The 22,367-nt window shown below is 38.7% G+C and overlaps 1 protein-coding gene across 1 annotated transcript in view; it reads right to left on the bottom strand.

Annotated features, from left to right (window-relative positions):
- Positions 1-16,174: 16,174 nt before the first annotated feature.
- Positions 16,175-22,367, bottom strand: part of CEP128 (centrosomal protein 128) — a 174,991-nt gene continuing 168,798 nt past the window's right edge. Inside the window, exon 27 of the mRNA XM_027637630.1 lies at positions 16,175-16,325. The gene's annotated coding sequence lies outside the window, so the exon portion shown is untranslated. The remainder of the gene's footprint in view (positions 16,326-22,367) is intronic.

Here is a 22,367-nt window from a genome sequence, read left to right as displayed (position 1 = left end):
TAGTAGTCTTCTGCACCCGCTGTATCCTGAATAAAGTGTAATAAGCTGGCATACTGGCAGCAAGGGCAGTAATGGTGGGCCAAAGGATTTATTACCAAATAACTCCTGCATGACAAAAATCTGAGAAACGGTCAGGTAGAGCCACTACAGACTAATCCTGGGGTTATTAAGGGGCAACAGTAAAGCAACACTATACAAGATGGAGAGGTTTCCCACACAGAAAAAAATAAAAACAACCATAAACCCAACCCCCTCAGGGTTCATGCTGAATTGAATGACTCAGCTTTTTTACCTCTTCAAAATACAGAAGATTTATTATTTCTGAAGTATTTCGAATCAAAGAATCATAATTTTGTCATGAATCACTAGTGCTATTTCCTGTGCAATATTGATGTTTTCTTGGAAGACATTCATCCAGATACCACCCAGACTCAACTTTGCTAAGATTTTGAGATCAAACGACAGATTAAGTAGGATGTCATGATGAAAAAATACATTGTAATGACAGGATGAAATGACTCAGACAATACATACCAGATCCTAGTCAAGATGAATTTCATGGTGAACTAAGGAAAAGATTTGTATGATATAGAAAGAACAAGTAACAAAGGGCTACAAAGAACCTTATACTCCGAGGTCCTCATTTACGAGGTGTATTATACATACTCCTTGCTCTCAGGAGTATATATAACCACCATATCTGACAGAGCACTTGAGGAACCTTCTGTATTCCAGGATAATCCCATGACCCAGCCAGATATATGAAATTCTGCTCTCACTTTTAAATCAGACTACAAATACCATATACATCTATGGTAAGCAACATCAGAATCATGGCAGGAGAAACTCTCAGGCTTTCCTTTTGGACCAAAGCTATTGAGAAGAGATGACTGGAGAGCTAGGGACTGCCTGGGCAAGTAGATATGTCCCTAAGGCTGTGTTAAATATGATGTACACCCAAAGTCCACTGAGAATACAAGGTGAGAAGCATGCAGTCAGCCTCAGTGTCATTCTTATAGGAACATAACACCAAAGGGCAGTTATTTCGGTCTCATTCTGCTTTAGATAACTCTCAGTACAGTTTTGGTACCCCTTTTTTTACACCAGTGAGTTGCAGCTAAAACATCTTGTTGCAAGATCACAGAGGTCCTCATGTGTCACACGCTTTCCAGCATTCAGCTGGCTATCATTATTTAGCGTAATAACAGCAACTGACAGCCACAACTTCATTTCTAGTATAGCAACTTTCAAGGGTTTTTTTCTGGAAATGTCTCTTTGGGCTCATGATATGCCTGTAGTTCTGAATTTCACTTTTGAAACTGAATTTCCAGTTGGCTCCTGACTTCTTGCATTATTGCTATAATCATAGGGTTTGGAACTGGCAAGTTTAGAAGTTCATCTCCAAATGTTCAAGGTCATAAACTAAGAGAGAACTGATAAAGACTAGGCAGAAGTCTGAAACTGCACTGAAAATATGAAGAAAGTAAAGATTCTAGAGTGTGTTGATGAAAAGGTAAAGGCATAACAGCTCAGGGAGACTCCAGATCTTCATCTGGTTAATACAACTATGCCCTCTTGTCAGTACCTTGCAGTCTCAGGATGGGACAATTAATAAAAGCCATCCTATACATCTGCTTTGTTTGTGGAGAGGTACATGATGTTCAGAGTTCAAAATTCTGACATGGCCCTTAAAAAGAAAAATAATTAATAATCTGGTTATGTTGGAAAACAACACTCTGAAACCAACCAGGTGTATTCTTGGCACAGAATCCCTTTCAGATAAAAATCAAGCTGGAATATTTGGGTGGGTTGTTTTTTTTCCATTTTGTTTTAATAAGTCTCTATGACTGTAAGCCAAGATTAAACAGTGAGAAAGAGATGAAGTATTCTACCCAGTTTCACAGCGCCCGTAGGCTATGCCAGCTACAATACCTTTCAACGCCATTCTATGTCCCATTGTGAGGAATAAAAAACTAAGAAGCCTTTTTGGCAAAAGTGACTGAGTCACTAAGGATAAAATAAATGGATTTTGGAGAAAAAAAAAAAAAGCCATGGTGAAACAACCTGCAGCTGACACTATCTGCTCTAAAAGAGCAGGGTCACTAAACTTCAGAAACAGTGACCTTTCTTTGAATAGTAAGCTTCTATAAAACGCAGGCAAGCCAGACATTGTTCTTACAGGCTAAGGGATTTCCTTCTATCTCTTAAATATATAATGATCATGCTTACAGGAGGTGTTCCAGTTTATCTGGGAATTAGGAAAAGCAGACTTTTAGGGGAAAGGAAAACCTGTAGACTAAGTATATTGTTTGTAGTGAGTCAAAATAACTAATCAACCAGAGAATGGATGATGAAAACACATGACTGGTGTCATGCAGTATGATCTACTAACTACAAGGAATTGTGAGTCAAGTTATAAGGTCTAATCCTAGCCTTGACAGCCTTTAGTTCATGTATTGTATTGGTTTCTTTTTGTGGCCTCTCTATTCATTTACATAAGTTTTTTCTATATGTAAACATGCAAGATTAGTTTTCATTAAATATTGGGGTTCATTTTTTTTTAAATCACTGTTAGGGTTTTTGCCTCAACTCTACCCTCAGCTCTGGAGGTAAAAGAAGGAATTTCCATTTCCTTTAACCACTTAAGTATAGATTCTTCTGCCTTCATTTCGCAGTGTAGATCCTAGAGCCTAATTTCTCTTCACTGCTGAACCCAGTGTTTGCGCAGCACCTAACACAAAAGGAGCCCTCATCTAGTACAGCAGTCACCACTATCACAGCAGCTACTACCACAGTAGCAACAACAGGGTATCCAGAAGTGAATTTAGCAATCACTTGTATAGTATTTTTGTAATTTTTACTGAATTTCTTCCTTCAGATTCAATTAAAAAATGCTTAAGCAATTATTTGAATGACAGGATAATTAAATTGTGGATTAAAAGGCATTTTGATTTTTTTTAATCATCAGCATATATATACCAGGTTCTGCTGCCTATGTTGTTCTCATTTATGCATCCTGTCTACTGCTAAAATCTTTTTGATGTGGACAACAATGATTGTTTCAATGGATATTATTAATTTCTTGTGTTCAGCATAATTGAAGTTATTTTAATTAAGTCACTTGCAAACGCATTGATTAATAGCAGAATGGTTAAGAGAATTTTTGCAGTGGTAGAAAGCAGAACAGAAAATAGGGAGTGAGGGAGAAAAAAACAACCCAACACACATTGGAAACAAGCTCCAGGGCATTGTCCCTTCCCTGCCTAGGCACTTCATCATGATTTTGAGAGATTGTGCAAAGAGATAGCATCCCTCAGCCTGACAAGTCCTAAATTATTACACTTTTGCATTATTTATTTTTCTTTACATGTGCCCAAATCATGACACAGGCATGAGTGAGAGAGATTCAGTGTGTGTATATGTACACAAACACAGTATTAATATGATTACTCATAGTTGCATCACAGTAGTACAGGAGTACAGATAAATCAAAGTCTCTTCACCTGTATTCACTAGGTCAACAGTCCTAAATCCATAACTCACTGAAAGGAGGGAATATAAAGTATTACCTGAAGGAGGCCTGTGGCAAGACCAGGAATAAGCTCAGATTTCTGGAGGCCCACTCAAATGCTCTGAAGATGACACTATTCAAGAGAAAGAATAAAGTCAAATAAGAAAGAAGGGTTAAGGTATGATGCTGTGTGAACTCAAAGAGCTTAAGTGAAGGTCACAGCTTGACACCTGAAGAAATTTAAGAGTCCAAGGATTCAGCCTTTAGAATTAATTTTTTTCTAAGAGCTGGTTCATCATTCATAGCACTAAGGAGAATGATTTCTCGCAATGAATATGAGCAGATGCTGTCAATTGTCATAGTTTCATATGACTCTGATGGAGTCAGATCAATGTACATCAGCCAAAGATCTATCCTGCACTGTGCTCATGTATTTGTCACTTGTGTGTAAAAGTTAATGAGCACTTGTAGGCTAAAAAAGAATTCTAATTCTGGATAAGAAAAGGTACAATTTCTTCCTTTCCAGTGCAAGGGAAGATCATGCCAAAACTCAGCTTGAATCCAGCACTTGTGTATTTCATTTTCATCCTGACGCAGAGAGACTATGTCATGTTGAAAAGTTGCACATGTTCTGTCTTAAAATCAGAATGACAGTCCTTCTCTCTGTCACTGAGGTACTGGAAATCTATATATTTTTGAGACACACAGTTGCTAAGAAAATTGGGACAATCCTAGCACCTAGAGAAGCTCTCCAGTGGCAGTATTTTCCAAATTTAAAGTTCTACACACAGAAAATAAACCCGTAGTTCAGAAAGCAGAGCACAAAAACAAACATACTGAAAACCAGCCAACACACGCATGCACCCTCCTTGTTCTCCTCACACTCCCCAAGATCTCTTTAACATACTGTGCAAACATACTCTTCAGTTGTCAGCCCTTCAAACAATGAAAGCCTCCTGTGATATTTAAAGTTAGAACATTACTACATGGTTGAGTAAAATTTCAAGGCGCAAAAGAACTCATTCAAAACTCATTTCTGTACCAGTATGTAAAAGAATGAACCTCTAACAAAAAACATTGAGATGTAATCCACAATATGCAGAATAATTTAAATATATTATTACACTTACCTGAACTTTTCAGGATAATACACATATCTGGTATTGCAGATTACTGCCTATTGAGGGAGCCCAGTGTTGAAGTTTCTGAAATAAAGATGAGATACACCACATATTTACTGAACATCCATGCTGTTCTGTACATATAACTTTACTCTGGTATCTTATCTTAGAGGAAGGAAAAACCAAACCAAAACAAAACAAAACTTTGAAAGGCATTTCTGCTTTTCATTAAATTAAGATATCAATTTAAGTAAAATAAAACTGTTGCTACCTTATGAGAAAAGGCTTAAGTAGCAAACTTGATGGAAGAAAGAAATGAAAACATGTCTCATTGTCTTTACTTCTTCCTTCTAAACATCACAGGTTGAGCAAAGTTTATCTGCTGCCTAAGGGCAGGTCATGTCTATTAAAGGTTGTTGTGGTCTCTACTTCCACTGACCAGACCTGGTTTTGTTCTAGACTTTGTAACATCTGGCTGGTTTTCATGCCATGAATTCCCTAACAAGCATTTCCAAGCATTTTCAAACAACTCCTTTGCGCCCCTGTTTGCCTTTCACCAAGCAGCCAGACCAAAATAGAAATTATTACACTCATAGAAATGGAATCAAAACATTACATAAAACTCATCTCAGCCAAATTTGAGAAAATTGTATTGTTCTTCGTTTGCAGTTAGAAACTAATTCCACGAACAATGGCCAAGTAATTACTTTCTGTAATATTGCTGTGAAGCAGTGAAGATTTGAATAAATGTATTGAAGCTCAAAGCCTTGATGGCAGGACAGGAATCCATTAAGGCATTCCTGGTTACTCCTCATTTCTACCTCCTGACCTTAAATTAGTATCTGAAACAGGAGATGTTCTGTTTTCACCACCAACACCACTTATTTGGTTTTGTCTTTGCTGTTAAGACTCTACCCATAATTTTCAGAGGCAAGAGACAAAGCTGTGTGAATTCATTCTCCTGGCTCCTTTTTTTGTAATTTGCATTGTATTATCTCAAGAATCCACATACAAAGCCCAGAAAGCTAACCACACAACAGTGAAAAGCTCAGCAATAGAGTTGCCAGCATACAGTTCACAAATCCCGGGTTCACAAATCCTTATGTATACAGTTACCTTTTACTGTATCCATTGGCTAAAGTCTTGTACACAGCAAAAGCAAAACACACAAGAGTGCTTTAAATAAAAATAAAATAAACTGAGTCTGCCTATACTAAATTGGGAGGACCTGTTGACTCACTCAAAGGCAGAGAGACCTGAACCAATTAGAGGGCTGGACAATCACCAATCATATGACTTTCAATGAGGGAAAGTGCTGGATTCTGCACCTCGGATGGGGCAACCCCAGACGTACATACAGACTGGGGAATGAGATGCTGGAAAGCAATGCCATGGAAAGGGCCCTGGAGGCATGAAGATGGTGAAGGCTCTAGAGGGAAAGCTGAAGTCACCTGGTTTGTTCAGCCTGGAGAAGACTGAGCAGAGACTTCATTGTAGTCTACAGATTCCTCTTGAGGGGAAGCGGAGGGGCAGGCACTGATCTCTTCTCTGTGGTGACCAGTGACAGGACACAAAGAAATGGCCTGAAGTTGTGTCTGAGGAGGTTTAGGCTGGATGTTAGGAAAAGGTTATTCACCCAGGGGGTGGTTGGGCACTGGAACAGGCTCCCCAGGGAAGCGGTTGTAGCACCAAGCCTGACAGAGTTCAAGAAGTGTTTGGAGAATGCTCTCAGGCACATAGTGTGACTCTTGAGAATGTTTGGACAAGCAGGCACGTGGTGGGATTCTTCGAGCTGTCCTGTGCAAGGCCAGGAGTTGGATTTTGATGATTCTTGTTGGTCCCTTCCAACTCAGGATATTCTATGATTCTAAGAGTCAGTATTGTGGTGTTTTGGCTCATTTAAAAAGAACATCCCACATTTAACACAGAAGCAGGTGAAAAAACAGTGAAACAAATGCACAGATAAGTCAGGTGGGGTGACTCCATGACAATAAAATAAGGTGCAAAGAGCAGACAGTTCGCAGAGCTAGTATTTGATGTCTGTGGCCGTCTTCCTAAACAGCAGCTTCAACTGTTCTCCTCTGTAGATGAGTTAAATGAAGAAATGCCCTGAGGACAAAGACAAGAATCTTGATTTTTACGAAGCTATGAAAAAAAGAAGAAAACAAATGTTGACATGGCCCAAAAGCAACCAGAGAGAAAGTTAAAAATAACAATATTCTGACCCTAATGCAAGGATGGGTTTGTGAGTACAATGACAGAGAGAAGAAAGATAGTTGGTTAACATGATCTACCTGATCAACTAGTTTTAATGGTGTAACCAGATATTTTAAAACATCTGAGACAAAAATAAATAAGGACGTGCTGGACTCCAGGTACTCAGAAATTACTTTCACCATAAAGCTGTCAATGTTTTGCCAAAGAAGTAGTTAGTTGTAATGACTGCCACCTTGGCTCAAGTAAAATGACCTCAGCAGTGTCACAGTGACTATACACCCAGCAGAGAGGAATGATTTGCAGTGAAATGCAGGCAGGATAAACTGGCAGCCCTCAAGGGGCTGATTATAATCCACAGTGTGTACTTCTGCAGTGTAAGCAGTACAGGACAGACCCTTTCAGTCTGTTTTTGCTGTCGTGCACTCTCAAAGCTCCTAGGGTTCCCTGGCAACACTGTCTATGTTTGTTCTCGATATAGGTGGCCCTTATACACGTAGCTCCACGGAATATTCCCAGCAGTAATGAATACTTTCCCAAGAAGGGTGCGTGGAATCACATGTGAGCTTGACTTCAGCTGAATTATTTGTACATCGAAAGTTAAACACATGCAGAATCGTGTTTCCAAGTACTGAGCCCAACTGAGTATCACAGTGTAGAGAAAAAGGCTCTCTTTGCAGCTCTCCTACTGCTGCATTATAGGTTACACACTTCACAGCAAGTAGCAGTGTCCCCTTTTCAATCTGGCCAAAATCAAAGCTCTTCTATCCACTTTACTATGAAAGGAAGCATAGCTATTTTGCGGAATAAAACTATTATTCCATCTTATACCTGCAGGAAACTGGAAAACATTTGAGGTTGTTTTCCTTCTCAAAGATGTGATTTTCACAAAAAATACTAGTGCCTTTTCTTGTCTCAAACCTCTCCCTCCCCCCAAAACCCCCAAACCACCCTAGATTTTCTTGTTGCCACAACTCTCAACCCAACCCCAAAAATACTTTGTAAACACATGCTTTTTCAGGCCTGTGTTTAGCAGAAAATAAACAAGTGTTGAAATATTTGCTCTAAAATTAAAATTTCTAAAGTAGAACCTTGCTTATAAAAAAATAAGAATGTTAGAATAGTGAATGTAAGAAACAAGCAAAAATCTCTGCATTTTGAGGTATTAAACAAACAAACAAACAAACCTGCATATACGTGGAAAAAAAAAACAATTACAGAGACACAGCTTATCTCACCTGAGTGCCCATCCTCTCATTAACTTATGAGGGAATTCTATTATTTGGCAACCCAGAAGCTGTTTGTATACTTCTGCATTGATCGGCTTTCCATAGAATGCAAGGGAGGAGCAAACTTAAAGCTTTGAAATCAAAACAAGCACGTAAGGAAATACTTCTGCTTTACTGCATCAACCCTTTTAGCCTGTCACCACAGGTGGATGTGGAAAAGGTGGTAGAAGCAATTAAAAGATGACTCCTTCTTGGTGAGATGTAATATTGCCAAATCCAAGGACAACATGAAATAACATCAAATCTATCTCTAGCCTGAAAAGCAAGGAAGTCCCAGTCTCAGAACACATGTATTCAATGTGTTAATAATGCTGTTCCCTATTTCACTGTTACTAACTCCACTCCCTACAGTTTCCCTATTTTCCACACTCAGACTGACTTCCAAAATGCAGTCTGTTCCTGCCTAAAACAAGGCCTGCTTCAGCTGTAGCCTTCACTCACCTGAAGAGCCACTGTTCACTGTCCTTCATCTAATGAGAGGTAATTTTGTGGACATACCTGGGAGTTTTCTCTCTGTTGTTGATTTATTCACAGGTCACTTAAGAACACTAAAAAATTTCTGACAAAGTTCAATTTTTTCCTATTCTTGCACTTGCTCAGTCATTTCCCTTTGTGCCAAAATCAACATTATGGATAGACATAAATTTTACTTATAGTTCTGTTGGCTCTCTCCAATTTTATCTGTAGTCACTTCAGACTCTCTGCAGAGTTAATAATTTTCTTCACAAAGTCATTGGATAACACTGGATTTGATTCTCACCAGAGTAAAATCCTACTAAAACCCTGATTATCCTATTTTCAGTGTCAACATTTGCAGAAATAGGAGCATTTGCATTTAAGATGGATGACCAAGAAGAAAAATAAGAAAACTCTTTCACTTAATTTTGTTGTTCCTGGCACAATGCACAGCTGTGACTCCCTGAATTGATGGGTTTAAGTTCTATTGGCTTTAAAAATACTTCAAAAATCATATATCCTTTTTTTTCTGTGCACATTTATTTTAGGTCATAATTCATTTAAATATTACCAGATTCTATACAAAACATAAATCCTCAAAGGAACCTCTGATGCTTGATCATGAAGGGAGTGGGGGAAGAGAGCTCTAACAGTTTCTAGGATGTTGGAGATTTAAGTTTAGGTTTCTTACTGGAATTAGGCAGATGGCCCTGCGCACTGGGCTATATCTGCTCTGCAACTGCATTTCATCTTCATTAGGAGTTCCATTCTGGATCTACAACAACTTCCTAACAAAACTATAGCTGAAAGTAACAAAAGACTGGAAAAGGTGATTACAACAAATTAATATGTCAAGGTATTTCTTTATCAGGGAGCAAAATATGTCCATTTGTTATCTGTTCAAAAATATATGTGATTTCTAGATAATACATTAGACTGAAATACATTGAAGCACCATTAATATTTCTCCTTGAGTATTCCACATAGAAAAAATTACAACACATGGGACATATAACATAACTCACATCTTCATCTTTTTGGCATGGCATGACAGGCTTGACTTCAATCCAATTCAGTTAAGTCTGCTATGCCTGTTAATTTGCATCATGAGACTATGTTCACTATCAGCCTTTTTTACAAAAGTACAAGATACTCTGAGAAGCAGAGGAAATTAATGAAGTGGCATGAAAGGTACACGGTACAAAAGTGTTTCAGAAGGTGCTCAGAGGGGGAAGAGACTTCACTTCTGGCTTATAATACTGATGATGACCACAAACCAGTTAGCTATGGAAGTGCTCCAGGCCCTTCTGAAGCTGCAGATACCTGCAAGGTAGATAATCTGCTCTGGTTTAACATTATGCAAGTGTTTCCTATTATCAAGGAAAAGTTCAGTCAGTGTGATGTAAAGCTTTGCGTATCTGCCTCAGCAGCCATGGCTTGGTGAAGGCACCAACCAAATATCAGAAATAATTATGATATCTTCTCTGCTATCACTGACTACAAGACATTGCTCAATAAGTTTCTCTGATCATCTGGAAGACAAACACAGGTTCGTACCAAAGAAAAAATTGCTGAACTGACCCCAGAGCTCTCTTTCCTCTGTGATTTTGTATGTACACAAATGAACAAGGATTAAATGGTTATGAGACCCATGATATCTTCCTAGGAATTGTTATCATCTATTCTCATTAAATAACAATGTTTGATTGGCAAATATAATTTCAGTAATAAAATAACTTTCGTTTCTCTGCTATTATTTCTCTTACCTCACAGTTTCTGTAAAGTTCACAACAACAACTTCTTCAAATCCTTCCCTCAAACCATTCTCTGACCTTCCTAAAGACTCTCCCTACCTGACTATTGTCAAAATTTTCTGACATCCCAAAACCACTCCAAACGGTTTTCTCCTAGAAAGTCTTAGAAAATTTCCAGTTTCTACCCACCAGACAAACACAAATTTCCATCAGTATTGTCTTATCATGCCTCTTTTTGTAGGACATACTGCTATCCCTGATCTCCAGCTTGTGGCTTTTGCCTACTTTTTAAGCTTTTAGCTTCTAAGTTAAAGTGTGTTGGTTTGGATCTTGGACAGTTTCAAACTCACAGCTGATATTTAGCAAGATAGAAATAACAGTCTGCATTTTTGTTGTATAATTATGGGAAGAATGCACGCAAAAGGTCACAGTCTATAGCCCTGCATCTTAGCTCAAGTCTTCAGCTGCCATAGGTTTGTAGAAGCCAGAATCAGTCTCACCCAAGAACGGTCTCCCTTCCATGGTACAGTGGTTCACATCGAGTTCCAGACAGGACTCCATCCTAGGGCAGAGAATCGCCTTTTTCTGAGTATTTCAGCACTTCCTCTTCTGTCTGGAACTTCTAAAGCATCATAAAGAAGGAATGTAGCAGTGGCTATGAAAGCCTGACTGAAGCTTTTTACCTAAAAATTCTTGCTGTGTCAATGCTAGCTGGATTTACTGCTTTCCTAACAGCTTAAGGTATTTGAAGATGTGGCTACATGACACTTCAGGAACTGGAAGCAAATTTTATTTTAAATCTTTGGGGGAAAAAAGGTCAAAAAACATTCCCCAAATGAACATCTAAGAGTCAGAAGACGATGAAAATCTTCCTTCCAATTTTTTTTTTTATTATTTTGTATAATGAAATCACATGGCCTTAAGTCATATCAGGAGAGATTCTGATTGGATATTAGAAAAAATAATTTGCCCGGGGAGGTAGTAGAGTAACAGCCTCTGGAAGTGTTCAAGAGGTTCTGGATATGGCACTTAGTGATATGGTTTAGGGGTGTTTCTGGTGCTAAATTGATGCTTGGACTAGATGATCTTGAAGGTGTGTTTCAACCTTAAAGATTCTGTGATTCTCTGTGATTCTCTGTGATTCTGTGTTTTTTTCAAGTGTCCACAGTTTTTGAGGACAGATGTCAACCATGAAGGCTGGATGTTTTGAGCCAGCACAGGTATACTCCACAGACAATCAATAAAAATCTTACACATGTACTGATGTACTGATGTGTAGCAGCCTCCTTTCTGCCATCACCCAAGTAGACCAAGAATGCACTTTGGCATTAGAATGGGAATTTATCTACATACACATTAAGACTCCAACAACAACCATATGTGTGTGTGTGTGTGTGTGTGTACATGCTTATCTGGATATATTTATTTTCCATAAAACAGGTCCCCAAAACTAAGTAAGAGGTACACAATTTACATTTCTAATGGAGAAATAGTATTGTTGCATTAGGAAATCCCAAAATGTTGGGAAAGAATGATATAGAAATATCTGTACATTTGCCCTATTCTGAAATTCTTTTGGCAACCATATTTAGCCACAGTTAGAGGCATGACACTAAGCTAGCTGCACCTCTGATTTTACAAAATATTTTCATAATTTCTTTGGAAAAATTAAGTCATATGGTGAGCATTGAAACAAATCCAGTCCTTATAGGAGATGGTCTCAGAGCAAAAGTATCACTGCTTGTACATGGATACACCAGCAGAAAAAAATACCAGAAGGACTTGGATCTACTGAATTCAAATTCTTTTTTTAATTGAAGAATGCTGTCATTGTATATCTATACACTGTAATATATAGGAGAGTGAATGACTCCCTTTTTTCTTCTCCACTTGAGCAGTATAGCACAGAGTATTTAGCTCAGATTTTGAGACTGTTGACAGTCATGTCAGATTTTGATTTTCTGAGAATGTTAAAAGGAAAATAGATGAGGTTTTGCATGAAGAGGACTATCAGTTATTTCCAGTTCCTTGGGACATTCACAACTTATTTCAGAAGACAGAGAAATAGCTTTCTGTTTAGTACCTTAGTAAATTATTAATTCACATAAGGATTCTAGCTGTCCCGCTGGACCTAGTTTGAGTCACTAGTTATTGTGATCATTTCTGTTTCTATAAGTGGGAATGATGAAACCATCTCACATATTGGATTCTGGTCTGCAGCACTTTATAGTATATTCCAAAAGCTGTATTAAGCTTAGCTGTATAGCTCCCTGACTTTTCTTTGAAGAATATTTGCAGGGATGAAAGAATAGCACAAAAAAGGCTTGTGATAATGGTACTGGTGGCAAATAGTATGGGTAAAGCAACAGGAAATACTTGTTTCACCCTCCTGTTCGTGAGACATTGGATTATTATATTAATTATTGGCTTGGACCAACTCAGGTGTGTGTAGGGGAGTGGGAGGAACAGGTCAAATCTCACAGAGGTGAGGTGATGCCCTGTCCCACATTCCAGCCCCTGTGAGACTCTAGGGCAGCCCTGGAGCAGCTGGCAGTCACTGGACATCAGGAGCACAGCCCATACCACATCCTGGAGCCCCTAACCCAGCCCCAGATTTCAGCACAGCAGAAGTCCCACCTGGGAGCAGGGGGTGTGGCCACAATGGGGCCAAAGCACAAAAAAGCAGCACCATGTGCTCTCTGTGTTTGTTTGAACCCTAACACCTGTACACATGGAAGCTGGACTCTCACAGGACTCTCTAGTGGTAGCTATGATTTTTCTCTCTCTTTCTTTACATTTCTCTTAATCTCCTTTCTTAGTAGTTTGGGTAATGTGGGACTGAATGGGTCGGATTTTGCTAAGTTGTACAGGTTAGCATGTGCTAAATCAGTGCCTTGTGGAATGTTTTATTTCAGTTTTATTCAAAAATCCTCAATTTTTATTAAAGTGTAGAGTTATTCGACAAGTATTCATAAATTCAGAGGTAGAATTGCAAAACTTCAAACACCAAGCAACTAACAACTTTTAAATGTCATTACCTACATTGCTGCTCCATACTTGTTAAATTACTGGAAGACTGTTAAGGAATGTAACGTCTGTTACTGGATTATGTGAGGATTTATTTCATGCCTAAATAATACAAATATATTAATCTATAGTGACTCTTCATTTTTTTTAAATTTTTTTAAATATAGACTGCCTCTTGCAAGAGGAACTGTTGTATTTTACATGTAACATTTATATTTTTCACTCACAGAATTACACTAGCAGTATAAAACTGAAAACACAATCAACTATACAAGAGTTTGCACCCTATTTGTGTCATCAGTGCTCTTTCACAATGTCCAGATAACTATAAAAACTGTAGGCACTTAGACTTCAGGGCTTTTCCCAGTGTAATTTTAAGCTAGTATCACAGTCAAGCATACATATTTTGAGGTACCTTTTTAATGACTATGAAATGTAAAAGAGAAAAGGTCTAGCTGTTGCATCCCATGAGGACGACTACTTTCATAGATCACTGAATGTGAGTAATCCAATATTTGATTATGCATAACTTTCTTTGGAAAGCACAATGCTAGGGCATCTACCACTAATATTTATGCAGACTCAAAAATTATCTTCGTGACTGTTTTAATGAGCCAGCTGCCAAAGATTTCACTGTGATGTAATTACGCTCTATTCTGGTTTTGTATTTACTTTTGTATATATTTCTGTAAACTCAGTGATTCATTAACAGATTAAGTAATGAGGCAATATTTGTATATTGTATCCATACAGTATGGGTAGGATAAAAATGAGACAAACGCACTAAAGAGTAGAATTCAGACCTGGATTAACATAAAACTTCAGACTGAAATTAAGTTCACATGTGTGCTGGAAGCTAAGCTCTGAATAGAGTGTAGTATCTTACCTAAATGTGCCAAAAATCCCATAGGCTGTCTTAGTAAAGTTTCAGCTCACAACTACAAAAAACTCACAAACTCCTAATATTCCACTTTCTTGATTTATTACACCTCTAGTTCGTATAAACCACCATTCACTGTAAATTTAAGAGTTACATCAATGTGCACTATTCTGGAAAATGGTATCCCTTTAAGTTTTGTATGCAATCAGAAACAAACACAAAAGCAAGATAGAGCTGAACTGGTTAAATAGAACTGAAATGCCATTCTGTTCCATTTTCATGTCTTGGAAATGCCCTCTTCCAAATTCTGCTTGAGTATCCTACCCTTAACAAAGTCCCTGAAATACAGAAACTGAAGTTATAAGACCACCTTCATTTGCAAGCTGTAACAAGCCTCAGAAGCTGCCATCACTATTCTGCTTTCAGCAGAAAACACTGACCTATCCTTGTCTCTCCTTCTGTAACATTTTAATTCCATAGGTATGTTATTTAACTTGGTTAAATAACCAAGTGTTTGTTCGGGGTAGTACATGGAATGAAAGACATTATAGAAATTAACATTCTATACTATTGCCTCATACTTCTCTGAATAGATAATATCATTGACACAAATGGCTGAAGAAAAAAGTCATGAGAACTGAGGATGTGTGGGCACTGAAATATTTCAGGAATTGAATAATGTTTTCCTTTCTCTGTTTAGTCTGACAGATGACAATGCGTCTTGAACGCTTTGGGACAGAATGATGGAGAAGATGAAAAAGCCATTTGAGAAATGCCTTTCTCATTCCAAATGTTTCACTTTGCCTTTCAAGAGTGTTTCCAAGTTGGGCATAATGTTTCTTTTAGTAATGGCAATGTATAATCCACATAAGGGGTAGCAGTCACAATGCATCCTTCCTGCCCTGCAAAGAATGACTACAAGTTTAAGCTGGTCTTTGGTAAGAGTGTTCTTCAGGAAATGTTATTTGTTGTAACTTCTAATTGTGAATTACAATTATATTTGTAATTGGAGAAGCCTGTGGTTTTTCTTACCATGAGGAAATCTCTAGCATTTCTAGTAGCGAAAAATCTTCAGGTTTCTAGGAAATGTCCAGCTTTTTTAACTGTGCAAACTAGGGCCTTTAGAATATGAAATTCCTCCTTGAGTGAAGACAGCAAGATTCTGCTCACAACAGAGAACAGTTTACCAGTGCAATTTTCTCAAAGCTGGTCTCTTAATTTTGTATAAGTTCAGGAAATAAGATGTCCTAGTTAGAACAGCTGGGACCGATTCATCATTGGATGGGTGTAGCCCAAAACTGTGTATTCTATAGCCCTCCATGCCATTTCCCAGAAACTGTTGTCAGTAGAGGCCTGCGAGGTGGCCCCTCCCCATGCTCCTGTCCTCATGCCCTTTTGTGGAATTCCCTGACTGAGCACCCTCACACCCTTTTATGGAATTCCCCACTCTGAGGGAAGAATTGAGCATCCTTTTATGGAATTCCCTGCTCTGAGGGAGGGGCTAAGCATTGCTGCCTGAGCTGGAGAATATATAAACCTGGAGTTTCAGAACCTTTCCACCACTCGTGGGATCCAGAGGAGGACTGCAGCTCACCGCTCTCAGCCGGACTGAGACCACCACCCTCAACTGAACTGCAATCACCACTTTGGCCGGACTGCAGCAGCTCTCCCACCAGCAGGTTTTTCCTCTCTCCCTTTGCTTTGGACTCAGGGGGGCCCAGGGAGCACCGTTTTGTTTGTGCCCTGGGGTGCTGGGTTGTACATTTGGGTTTTGTGGGTTAGGGCCGGTTGCTTGTCCGTGTGGTCATACTTATTGTATTATTTTATTAAATTGTTATTCTGATTTGTAATCTCTCTTTTGAGTTAGGTTGGTTTCCCCTGCTGGTTAACTTTTAAACCAGCACATAAGAAGATAAACATTATATCTATATTTTATTATTGCAACCCTTGTCTTCTCCAGTGCAGACCATGGTCTTCTTGCAGTGAGAGTACATGGTCCCCTCTGTGCACACAGCCTGGGAGCCCAATGACTGCCTGCAGCACTCCATGCACCAGCTGTCCTCCACAGTCAGACTGCAAGACAAGCCAAAGGCAGAAGCTGTGAGTCTTTTCCTCGCTCATTGAAGGTACACAGAGCAGCAGCCAAAATGATGCACAAAAATGACAGTTTACCAGTTGAAACTACAGCAGGAGTTCAATCATAAGTAGATTTACTAGTTTCAGATCTCCGTCCTATCTACCAAAGTGCAACCTGTTTTATATTTTCCTTAGTATTACTGTTCTATCTAAACATTATGTTCTAACACATTATGCTATAACATACACACCATCTATAACGCTGCTGATGCCTTTGAGAAAGCACACAGGATCACTCTTGAGGAGAAAAGACAACGCAGAAAGAATCATGCCTTCCAGAATATACCACCTAAGGAGTCTTTCTGCTGTGCCTTTTGCAACCGGACGTGCCTGTCTCGTATTGGCCTTTTTAGCCAACAGCGTGCTTGTAACAAACGTGGGTAGAGCCCTTCCCAAATCTTCCCTTGCGAAGCCTAGCCATGGTATGCTATAACAATGACTTGTGTAATGATGTGTGCAAACTCACAAAGATTGAAGGACTTTGAATTAGTGAAAATCTCATATTTTTCAAATATAATATTTGCCTGAGTCACACTGAAAACAATATCTTAGGTTTCTCACAAACTCAAGAGTACAAACAAATGGTTCTGGAAAACACATTTTCTGTGCTGCCTTTAAAAGCATCTTCTCTGAGTTTGCAGGTGCTGAATGAAATTGTTACTTGCAGTGCCATTAGCTTGCCTAGGCTGACCTAGATAGATGGGTTGCTCTGAAATCTAATAGTCCAGAAAACATTCAGGGATGCCCCATGACAAGGAATCTGGAAGTCATTGGAAACCTACTAGGGACAGTAGTCTTAATGTCCTCTGGCTATCTGAATTCAAGGACTTTCAGACCTGTTATGGCCAATTTTAATGATAAATCCCTGTAGTACAGGCAAATTTTAAGGTTAAGGAATGGAAAATGCTTGAAAAAATATGTGAATTTAAATTTTAGAACAAATATATTTTGTCCTTGATAGATCATTTACTATACTGCAAAGAAGGACATTGGGGAGCTGGTGGATGAGAAGCTGGACAAGAATAAATGGTGTGCACTTGCAGCCCAGAAAGCCATCTTGGGCTGCATTAAAAGAATCCTGACCAGCAGGTCAAGGGAGATGATTCTACCTCTCTACTCTGCTCTCATGAGACCCCACCTGGAGTGCTGCATCCAGCTCTGGATCCTCAGCACAGGAAAGACATGAACCTGTTGGCACAAGTCCAGAGGAGGGCCACAAAAATGATTGGAAGGCTGGTGCACCTCTCCTATGAGGATAGGCTGAGAGAGTTGGGGCTGTTGAGCACAGAAAAGAGAAGGCTTCAGGAAGACCTTACTGCAGTCTTTCAATAATTAAAGGGGATTTATAAGAAAGATAGGAACAGCCTTTAAGCAGGGATTGTTGCAGCAGGTTTTAAACTAAAAGATGGTAAATTCAGACGAGAAATAAGGAAAAATTTTTTATGAGAGTAATAGGTTACCCAGAGAAGCTGTGGATGTCCCATTCCTGGAAACATTCAAGGTCAGCTTGGATGGGGTTCACTGCAGAGGCAGTGACCTTTAAAGGTTCCTTCCAACTCAAAGTATTCTATGATTCTATGCTCTTAGCAGATCTTCCACATCAAAAATGTTACAGAATACTTGAATTCTACAAGTTATTTTAAGAATCCACTTTCAGTTTGGTTAAGACTTTAATTTCGTAACACCCTAAAATATATGTCAAGAATGTAACTATTTCACATTACCATTTTTTTGTAAAAGTGGCAGCACTGTGTTTGCAAGAGTTACATGGAAAGGCAGATCACCTTGCTTGAGATATGTCTGTAAAAACAGCTGGTTTTCCTTTGCAGTGCAACATGAAATAGGGACTGACTGAGTCAAGTTATAGAAATTTTCCTTTCTAATAAAATTGAGGTTACACATGGAAAATTATCACTTGAATAAATAGAGCTTGGAGCTTAATAGAAATATTTCAGAGAACTCAGGGAAATTGCCTATCCTCTTCCTGAAGACAAGAGACTAAAAATAAAATAATATAAATGTATTTTCTTTTGACCCAATTTGTAACAGTTTTAAATTGTTTAAAAATGCATGGGTAAATCTTATTTTTAAACAAAGACATTTCTAAAAACTTTAGATGGTTACAATCTTCTAGACACAATTGTTACTTGCTATGTGTGATCAGTTTGAAGTAGACTATACTTTGTTTTGATAGTACCATATACGTTTCTGACACCTTAAAAGCAATGATTACATTCATTATCTCTAACATTTCAGCAGCATTAAGAGTTTTTTATAAGAAATACAATATTTTCATTTAAGGGACATTTTGTCCCCAAGAAGGAAATTGTTTACTTTAAGGTAGGGACTTATAAAACAATAAATCTAACACTTTGTTTTCCTTTCTGCTTCCCTGGCTCCACAGCAAGAAGACATGAAAGGACTGTGTCCCGGAACATGGGAGTCCCTACCTACAGCTTGTGCTGGAGTGGTGGCACAGGCCTACCCTGTAGATCCAAAAAACTTTTTCCAAACTTCCAACTCTGTAAGTCTTGGCTCCACAGTAGCAGCCTGAGACCCCTTTCAACAGGGTGGTGAAGCTCAGCCAGGCTGCAGACCTGGAGTGCACAGCCCTACCCTGGAAATGTTCCTGCAGCTACCTAACCCAGAGCTGCAGATGCTGCCTGGCAGTGTTACATCTGGCCAGGTTCAGAATCCAGGTCAGGCTCAAATTCTCTGAAAGTTTGTTAAAACTGAGACATTTTGGACAAGACATTCAAGACTCAACAAAAAGGCATTTCTAAAGTAAATTCTTTAACTGTACAATTCATAACAAATACCAACTCTGAGTTAACTCATTAAATAAGCAGCAAAGGGTTGAATTTTGGTTGCCTTGAGCACCTCTTGTCTCTAGCTCTAAGGAAGGTATCAGTTCTCTAGTGAGAGGCTAATTAAGCCTCTTGTTTCTCTTGATACTGTCACTAATAAGTATTATTCCCCGCAAAAGGCTCTGATACAGGAAAATAATTATTCCCATTTTGAAGCCAAAATATAAAACACTATCTGTAACTGACGTGATTGGTACAGGATATCCATGGATGCACCAGGACATTAACCTGATTTTTGAAGTTCCTATTTCAATCTGTTTTGCTGACCCTAGAACTTCTGTTTGCATCATTTTTTGCCCTTACTGCAGCAGTACAGTCTCAATGCCACATTTTTGTCTTTCAGCTGCATCTATTTTATTATGAGTCAGTATCCCAAAAGAAGAACAAAGTGATTATACTTCTATGTGAATTTTTAGGATCTTTGTCTGGTTATAGATATATGAATGAAAATAATGTATGAGCATATAAATAGAAAATTAAAGCTTTATTGTGGCTCCTTTGAAAGTCTGGAATGCATCTCAGAAGACAGTAAAGGAAACTGAAAAAAGGGCTTTGTTTCAGCTGATAAATGTCTGTTCTCTCAAGTTTAAAATCCATGGCAGAAAAGGTGAATGAAACAAGCCCACCAGCAGTGGCTAAATCTATTAACTTCATTTTTATTTTGAGCATTGGAATACTTTTTTAAAAATTAAAAAATTAGTTATAAAGATATTTAATTAATAGGCATATAGATCAAAATAGCTAAGATTTGAGTATTAAATGCTGAATTATTCTGAGAATAAACATGATATTTAACATTACTATTTTGCCAGAAATATTACAGTTTTTTTCTTTTGTTAGCTGAATGTGGATTTTGAAATAGAATCATTTCCTACAGAGCTGCTTTTGAGGGTCAGAAAGATCTAAACTACAGCTTCAGACCATCTTCTTCTTGCATTACAGGGTGATTTCCCAGCAGAAGAAGAGGGGCTTTCCAGGCTTTCCAAAATCTAGAAAAGTTTATTCTCGTTCTAAGTTTAAGAGTAAAGAGGACATCCAGGAAACATAAAAAGCCAAAGTGCTGAAACAATGGAGGAGTATTTCCTGGTAAGATGAAGAAATAGGGTGAGGGGAGCATGTGGTAGGTGGGATCTGACATGGTTTTGTAGGTATTTGCACTTTAGTAGTTCACTACAAGTTTAATTCCCTATTTAATCCACCCAAAGTCCTCTGGGGAGGTAAGCACCCAGTTGCCATATATGTAGGGTGGCAGGTTTTGTGGAGCTTCAGTACTATCCCACCTCAGTGACCCTCACTGCTCCACTTGCCTGTACTGCAGATAGGACATTCAGAAGCAGAACCTTTTGTTCTAGAAGAGGAAGGGCTACAGCAAATCCTAATCCTTTGTTTTTGGCATCACAAGAGTATCCACAGCAACTAAATGTGATGTGATACAGAAAGGAATGTGACTTCAAGTGCCAGCAGCTGGTGAATGCCTGAGGAGCAAAATCCTGTTGTCATGTGGATACCCCCGGCAATGGCATATGCACGAAGCAAATGAAATACACACATCTGAAATATGGACAGAAAAAGCTGGTTTTCTGGCAAGAGTCATTTCTGCCTCAGGATACACTTTAGTCACCACAACAAAACACTGAGAGGGATGAAGCAACCCCAAGATGGCAACAAAGTTCCCAAGGCACCTCAGTCAATCACTGGTTGGCTATTAGTTTAAAAGGTCAGTGGCAAATATCAGTAACTACATCGATTTTTCTCCATTTCCCACTCTGTTTTCAGAGTTCACTTATTATCTGTGTTGAATAAACAATACAGATGAGAAAACCAAGGGTAAACCCAAAGTCTGGAGAGAGCAGTAAACTGCTTAGAAGTTAGCCCTAGAACTTTGGATTTGGGAAAGTTCTTTTCCCAGACTCACCTCAGATTTGACTTAAGAGCATGACAAAGACCTTTTTGTTGTGTCTCTACAATACCTAGCACAATGGGGCCCTGATCCATGACTGGAGCCTCTAGGCATTGCCACAGTACAAACAAATAACAATAGCTTGCAGCCAAAGACATTGCTGGGAATTGCTTAGTAGGCAAACAAGCTTCTTATAGAAGTGTGTGCTCTGAGCATTTGCTCAGTTCACACAGCCTGGGGTTTCAGAACGTTCTTTGTTGAAAAAGCAACCATTGGAAATATCCTCTTGACCCTGACTCAGGGCCAAGACAGAAGATATTAGACCCACTTCTCTCTATGTCTTACAGCACTGAAACAGACTTCCAGGTTATGAGTTTGGTGTGTGTTTGACCAAGGACCGCTCCAATAATGTCACAGCAATTATGTAAAAAATCTATGCTTTGAGCAAATATATAGTAGGAAATCTTTACACTACTCGTTTACTTCTCTATGTAATGCATAAATAGATAGGACTGAGAAAAAATCTGCTGGTTCAGGCATTGGGCTGGTACACTTGTACCTGTTTCCTGGCTCTGGCACAGATATTTGTATGCCCTTTGGCAATTAACATATCTTCCTTTTCCTCCTTAAAACAAAAGTAAAACAAGAATACTTTTCCTGCCTCACAGGCATCATGAAGATTCCCAAGCCTTCTTATACATTCAGATGCTGTGCGATGAGGCCAAGGACATACCTGGAAACTTAGACAAGTCTATCTCTGAATTTGGAGTGAGAACTCAAGTTGAAGCTATACAGAAAATAATTCTCTGATTGCATTGCTTCCACTGCATTTTTCCTCCTAAATATGGATGGGTCTGGCTTCAAAAGTATTACATTATTTAAGTAATTCCCCAGCTCCACTGATTTTTTACTTTCTTCAATAGTTAAAAGACAAGGTCAGTTTTAATGTGTACAGATTGTGTGAAAGTTGAGCAATAATCTTGACTTTTCAAAAATACAGCTGTCTTTCTGTGTCTAGCTTCCCGCCCTCAGGGAGAATATCCAACACGTATTTTCCAGATCATTAGATATATTACACACCAAGTCTAACACAAGGTTTTTTTAGTTAAATCATATCAGTAGAGCCCCTTTCTGGAGTACCTTTGCTACTGGGTATTAGTCAACATAGACAGGGTAGGGCTGCACTGTGGTTCTTGCACTTCAGTTTCTTCT

The sequence above is a fragment of the Corapipo altera genome, unplaced genomic scaffold (genome assembly GCF_003945725.1).
Source record: "Corapipo altera isolate COAL_440 unplaced genomic scaffold, ASM394572v1 23, whole genome shotgun sequence".
NCBI classification, from domain to species: Eukaryota; Metazoa; Chordata; class Aves; order Passeriformes; family Pipridae; genus Corapipo; species Corapipo altera.
The sequence above is the reverse complement of the archived record's forward strand: the minus strand, read 5'-3'. Positions and strand labels throughout refer to the sequence as shown.